Genomic DNA, 6,280 nt, shown 5'->3' with positions numbered 1-6,280 from the left:
GGCAAGTTGGATGCTTTGGTTCATACACGTATTGGCATGCGTGACATTATGATGCGTAAAATTAAGGGTAAAAAAAAAATGTAGGTGATACCATTAGGTATTCTATACAAATAACATATGCCATGTTTCTTGCTCTACTAGGAGTTTCAATTGATTCTGTGGTTTTGCTCGAGGCGTGGTTATGTGTTTGGGGTCAGATACTTTATAATTATTCTGCCCTTTTAGTTGGGGTAGTATCAAGGTTGCCAGACTAGAAAGTGGAAGCGTATAACAAGCGGAAGAGAGAAGCGATGCATTTAAAAATGTATAGGAAGCAAAAAGCAAGGAATTAAAAAAAATCAATATAAGAATTGAGTGAAAATCAAAATGAAAAACAAATAAAAACTACAATAAAAGTGACTTATTAAAATTTCATGATTTTTTCAACAACAACAACAACAATGCCTTCATCCCAAAACAATTGGCGTCGGCGATATGAACCAAAAAAGAAAATCATTCTGGGTCTTCCACATGAATCCTTCTCCTCCAGATCATTTCTATCCAATGTCATGTCCTCGGTGAGGTTCAAAGCATTCATATCCTTTCCTATCATCTCCATCCATGTCTTCCTAGGCCTATCCTGACCTCTTTTAACTAATATATTTTCCCATTTCTCCATCCTTCTAACTAGAGCATCATTAGGCCTTCGCCGAATATGTTCAAACCACCGTAAACGATTCTTTCTCATCTTATTTTCAATGGGTGCAACACCTACCTTCTTACGTATCTCCTCGTTCCGAATCTTATCTTTTATTGTATTTCCACACATCTATCTCAGCATACGCATCTCAGCTAGACTCATCTTTTGAATATGATGTCTCTTGGCAACCCAACATTCCGTACCATATAGTAGAGCGGGCCTAATAGTCGTCCTATAAAACTTTTCCTTCAACTACAATGGCATTCTACGATCGCACAACACTCAAGTTGCACTTTTCCATTTCATCTACCCAACCTTTATCCTATGATTTACATCTCCATCAATTTCTCTATACTTTTGAATGATAGATCCCAAATATTTGAAACAATCATCCACCGGTATTTCTTGCTCACCAAGCTTCACTACACTCCCATCACTACTTCGTTGCTTACTAAACCGACATTCCATATATTTTGTCTTACTCTTACTCAACTTAAAACCTCTTGCTTCCAATGTCTGTTTCCAAAATTCTAACTTAGCATTAACCTCATCTTTAGACTCATCAATCAAAACAATATCATCAGTAAACAACATACACTACGACACATTTTCTTGAATTGATCTCGTAAGCTCATTCATCACTATTGCAAATAGGAAAGGGCTTAACGCAGATCCTTGATGTAACCCAACCGTTATAGGAAAATTGGTTGTCACCCCTCCACAAGTGCGGACATTGGTTACTACTCTTTCGTACATATCTTTAATTATACTAATGTACTTAAGAGAAACACCGTTCTTCATCATTGTCTACCAGAGAACATCCCTAGGTACTCTATCATATGCCTTCTCCAAATCAATAAAAACCATATGCAAATCTTTGTTCCTCTCTCTAAATCTCTCAATAAGTTGTTTAAGAAGATATATAGCTTTCATAGTTGATCTTCCAGACATAAAACCAAATTGATTCTTCGATATCATGACAACCTTCCTCAAGCTATACTCAATCACCCTCTCCCAAAGTTTCATAGTATGACTCCTGAATTTTATACCACGATAGTTTGCGCAATCTTGTATATCACCCTTATTCTTATATAGAGACACCAAAGTACTCTTCCTCCACTCATTAGGCATCTTATTTGTCCACCAAATCTTGTTAAAAAGATTTGTCAACCATTCTAAACCTTTCTCTCTCAAGCATTTTCAAGCCTCGATAGGTATACCATCTGGGCCAACTGCCCTTCTTGATTTCATTTTCTTTAAAGCCTCTGCAATTTCTTTCTTTTGAATCTTGCGCATGAAGTCACGATTCATCTCATGAAAAGGAATAGACAAGTCTCCAAGATCCTAAGCATGACTTTCATTAAATAGCTTATCAAAATAATCTTTCCATCTCTCCTTAATCTCTTCATCTTTGACTAAAACCCTTTGCGTTTTATCTTTGATTTTTTAGTGGAAGAATTAATTTTTTAACAAAATTTAAAAATGATGATTGTCAATTTAAAGAAAATACATGAAAATGAGTGAGAAGCATAGGAGGAAACACAAAAAGACAAGAAAAGTAGAGTAAGAGAACATATAAGAAGAATAGGTGAAGCATGTGGAAAGCATAGAACATGAGAAAATCGAGATTCTCATAAAGTGAAGAGTATTGCACATCCGAAGCGAGTTTTCAGGAAGCGAGCTTCGCACCTATCTAAGAAGCTTTTGATAACTGCGAGGCCCTCTTTAATAAGGAGGCACCCCTTCTTTTATAGGGGAAACTATAAAAGAAGTCAGAGACCTTATAAGGTGTTCTGCCTCATAGACTGGATCTGCTCCTGTTTTGCTCGAGTGGGTTAAGAATAGATTTTTGACTGCCTTTTTCTTTTTTAAGAAAAACATTTCATTGGTAACTATGGCAGATCTTACAAGAACAACAGCCGATGAGGAATCAGCTACCAGACTCAAAAAGATCTTTAGAACATCTGAAGATTTGCTTGAGCCAAGATGGGAAAGTATTTGGTTCTCTCATGGGCAAAGAACCCTCTAGTTGGAATTCAAAGTGGAATGTTGTTTTGGCCAATTTAACCCCATATATGTTTTAGCATGGACAAAATAGTGGGAATCGGCTCTTGGATTATATATTTTTGACGTAAATATATGATTTTATGAGGGTTGAAACTTTGGTGCATACACGATGGGATAACGTGATCCAATCACTGATTTCTATTAACTCAAACATGTAGATCACATTTGGAGGGTCAGATGTGCAAAAAAACATTAAAAATTTAATAATGTTCCAGTTTTTTTACTAGGGTTTCCTTCCAGTAATCTAGTTCAAATGGATTAAAGTTCATGGAATAATCCTAATCTTAGGCTCTCTCTCTTCCTAATGAAGATCAATTGCCAATAGATTATGAACCCCATCCGGGTTTATTATGTCAGCCCTGAACCACGTCCGGGATCGGAAACATAGGAGATGACTCTCACCCAGCTGTTTATCCTATAATCTCTGTTTAGTTTTTTTTATCAAGAATTATGATCTTTTAAATTTTAGATTTTAATTTCTTGTCTTGTCCTTTATGAACCGGTTTGACTTAGGGTAATTTTAATATCACCGAGGAACATAATTCACCCACTCAATGTGTTCTAAAAACATCACAAGCAACAGCAAAGGCGAGCATCAGACTGGTCCAGTCTTGCCTAGACCGGGTAAGGCACTACCCACTAGGTTAACCTACCCCTGATAGGCGGTAGCACAGTCATTGTTGGGCTGGGTTCAAGCACAAAGCTAGTACAATGGGCCTCAGTTAGATCCGCTCTGCAAGATAACCGGGTCAAGTAAAATGAAAAACAAGTGAATAAACTGGAGGAATTGGTAGGTATGCCTGGTTAGAGTGTGCCTATGTGTCCACAACCCCTCTAGGGATATCAACAGGTCAGATCTGACATCTAACCCATATCTGAACCCGAATAGCAATTGGATCTGGATTCTATATTGAATTTTGCATCTGAACCCATCCCAAACCAATTAGATCTGAATCTAAATACATGTAAATGTCAGATTTTAAGCCAGTAAGACCTGGATTTGGTTTTAGCCAATCTCATCCGAATTCTTATCCAAATTAAGTCAAACTCGGTACGGATTAGATCTGACCCAAGTCCAACCTGTTTACACCCCTTTACCACTCACACTCAATCTCACCTTTTAGATGTGTTCAACATGGTTTGCTTACTAAGGACCATACCTTGAGGTTATTTATTTATTTGTTTGTTTATTTATGTATTTGTTGAAGCAAAACCACATTTTTTAGTCATAAAATTTTGGTGCATCGTGGGTTGTTGATTTTTAAAGCACCTCAAAATTCTTCTTAAACATCCTAATTACATGATTCAAATTTCAAAACCAGTTTTCGCTGAGCAAAACTATGCAGATCATGCATTTAGGTTTTTTTTCAACCGTCCGGTTATTTAATTGGACAATTGAAGGTTGGTACAATGGGTGCATATCAAAACTTGGGGCACACCTAGGGCTGGGTGGCACGCGGGTGGCCCGTGGCCCGGCCCGAACAGTGGGCCTAGTTTTTAGAAGAAGGTCAGACCCGACAAAATCTCGGGTTGGGTCAAGCCGGCCCTCAGGCTAATAACCGGCTACCTGCGGTAGGGATGTCAACGGGTCGGATTCGGATGGAAAAAGATAAAACTTAATTGGATCTGATTTAATTGAAGTCGGATGAAAAAAGATAAAATCAAATCTGGATCCGACTAGTCTAAAATTTCATATTTACACTTAAACCAGATTCAGATCTTATTCGGATTCGGGTTTTAATTGGATTCAGATTTAGATTTCAACAAAAAATTAATACAGAATCCGAATCTAATTTCTAATCAAATCCAGATTTGGCTACCTAATCCAACTAATTGGATTCAGATATAGGGTTACATCTGACGCCCCTACACCCACCTAGTAGAAACCATAGGTGTAGGTTGCATCTTCTCAATTAGACTGCACAGAGTCATTCAACATGGTTTATTTGATAAGAATCATGTCTTGGACTTTTTTTTTGGGATAAAAATAAGAATTTTTAAGTAATCAGTTTTCGGTTTGGCATAGTGAGATGGGGGCCTAGGCTGCTAAGCAAACGGTCTAGGCTCAAATCCCATGGGCATCATCCCTTGTGACGGCTCCTTGTGGGCAAGGGGTAAGCCCACAGACATTGATCATAAGTATGGCAGGCAGAGCCGGCTAGGTCTATGATCCTGAGGGTGGTTTCTTCATGTAAATATTAAATAAAAACAGAAAGAAACTCAAAATTATTTTTTTGTTTTAGGTTTGATAGGTGTGCCTAGGGCTGGACAATGGGCATACCCAGGCTGGGCTGACCCATTTAGTAGACGGGCTTGGGTGGGTCACATGATCCAAAACTCATTTTCTACTAAAAAAATGCATGGAGATCATATCTATAGAGCCTGATCAACAAAAAACTCTAAAAATTTGAAAAATTATATATATATATATATATATATATATATATATATGTGTGTGTGTGTTATATCTGCGCAACCCTTAGGTGTGCAACTACCAGCAATGACAAAAGTCGCCGCTAAAAGTGTTTTGGCAAAACAATATCAGCGTCTTCTTGTTCCTGTTGCGCTCCTAGTAATTGTGTTGCTACCACCCAGTTAGTCTCTCTCTCTCTCTCTCTCTCTATATATATATATATATATATATATATATAAAGTGGTAGCTGCGCAACCCTTAGGTACGCAACTACCAGCGTGATGATGCTGAGTATCCATCGCGCCGCATGATGGACGCGTTTTTGCTTCACAAAAAAACTTTTAGTAGCAACAAAAGTTGGGGTTAAGTATTTGATTCAAAAAATCAATCCATCGCAAATCCTATTTATTTTTTTGCATTTTTTAAATTTTTGTTAAAAGAACCTACAAATTCAAGAAAACAAATGAGAAATGTTGATGACTCGCAAACTGCTCCGAATTAGGCTCATGAGCCTAATGGGCAAGCAGGTAGCTTCGTGTTAGACCTAGGCCCAGCCCGAACCAGCCCTAGGCCTGACCTAATTAGTCAATGAATTGAGCTTGACCAGGCCTGGCCCAACCAAGCCCGTCTACTAAATGTGCCAGCCCAGCCCTGGTGTGCCCATTGTCTAACCCTATGCATACCTATCAATTTTTCAACAAACCTAAAACAAAAACGGTTCTTTGGTTTTTTTTTTTTTATATTTACACAGAGAAACTATCCCAGGATCAGAGACCTAGTTGCACGTACTTAAGATTACTGTCCTGCTAGCGTAAAAGTTTGTGGGCTTACGCTTTGCCCCCCAGCCCCAGGGTGACACTCATGGGATTTGAACCTAGACCGCCTTCCTAGGCCCAATCCCACTATGCCAAACCCCATTGGGGCTTTTCTTTCTGTTTCTTAAAGTTTTTTTCGCTGGTTCCAATAGTCTGACTTGATCCCTACCTAACCAATATCAAGCTGGGTCTAGACCTGAGTCTCATTAGGTCAGATCCAAACAAGATCTTGTCCCGGATCTGGAACCAGGGCGGCTGCCAAACCCGGTGTTGATTGAAGAGTCCCACTGTAATACTGAAAGGTCT

Source organism: Nuphar pumila, chromosome 3 (genome assembly GCF_984573655.1).
Source record: "Nuphar pumila chromosome 3, dmNupPumi1.hap1.1, whole genome shotgun sequence".
Lineage (NCBI taxonomy): Eukaryota > Viridiplantae > Streptophyta > Magnoliopsida > Nymphaeales > Nymphaeaceae > Nuphar > Nuphar pumila.
The sequence above is the reverse complement of the archived record's forward strand: the minus strand, read 5'-3'. Positions refer to the sequence as shown.